This window comes from Bidens hawaiensis, unplaced genomic scaffold, assembly GCF_021521415.1.
Source record: "Bidens hawaiensis isolate Kalapana, Puna unplaced genomic scaffold, B.hawaiensis_p1.1 tig00013983_1, whole genome shotgun sequence".
NCBI lineage: Eukaryota > Viridiplantae > Streptophyta > Magnoliopsida > Asterales > Asteraceae > Bidens > Bidens hawaiensis.
The window spans coordinates 239,714-240,783 of NW_027492197.1; positions in this window are offsets into that span (position 1 = coordinate 239,714).

The following is a 1,070-nucleotide window of genomic DNA, read 5'->3' on the forward strand; positions in this document are numbered from 1 at the left end:
GCTTCAAATCGGAACTGATCATAGCGTAATTTTGTATTGCAGGGCATGCACGTTTATTCCGTTGTATTTCTTCTATTCTCGCTCCATAATTGGTTCGTTCTGTGCCAGATGATTCCCCGAGCATTCTTAGCGCACCACTTCTAATCAAATCAGAAGTTACCATGCCGACTTGTAACACGGCATTTTCGAAAGTTATATTGCCAGTTGAATTAACCAAAGTCCTGACTTCGGGGGCTAAACCCCAAATATAGAGTTCAGTACGTTTGGGTTCTGGGGTAACTAACCATGGAACTAGACGAGTCAGTTCGTTAAAGCGATGGTATATTCCAGACGATCTTCACCCTCATTTCTAGGTTCCAAAGTTCTTGTTCTAATTTCTGAATTTCTTTTATCGGGCAAAAGTGTTTTAACATAGGATCTTTAAGTTCTTCCTAAGACATACGATTGGTTACTTCTTGTCCCCGAATTTATACAACTGTATTCCGCCACATAAGCGCGTGGTTCACAAATGTAGAGGTAACAAATTTGACAATACATTATGGTAGACAACTGGTGATATTACTGATGGATTCATTCCTTTCAATCCACTTTATCAGTCCATTTGGTCCTTCGGTACCACTAAAATCCATAGTTCTACACATCATGAAGTGCTTAAGATGGTATCCGTGTTGCGTGGGATTTTGGTTGTTACGACTATTGTTCAAGTTTGGTGGGGGATTATCATGATTGAGAGTAGCATTATATTCAACGTGGGTGTATTAGTTGTGATATTGTTAGTATTTATCGGGGAGTATTTGTAGTTGTATTAGTATTTGCCGAGGGATTAGTATTTACGGCGGCGTCAGTGTTAGGTATTTGATTTGTATTTATAGTTGTGTTAACACCGGCAACGAATTGTGCTGCTATAGTCGGAAGTACTTTTTGTAGTTGCCGAGCGATCATCTCGGCTACATCTACCTCAGACAACGTGTTTACTTTCTTCGGGGCCATTCTATAACAATATCCAGTTATCCCACAATTTAAAAAATTCACTTACGCGACTGATTATAAAAGGAATCACATTAACAAGT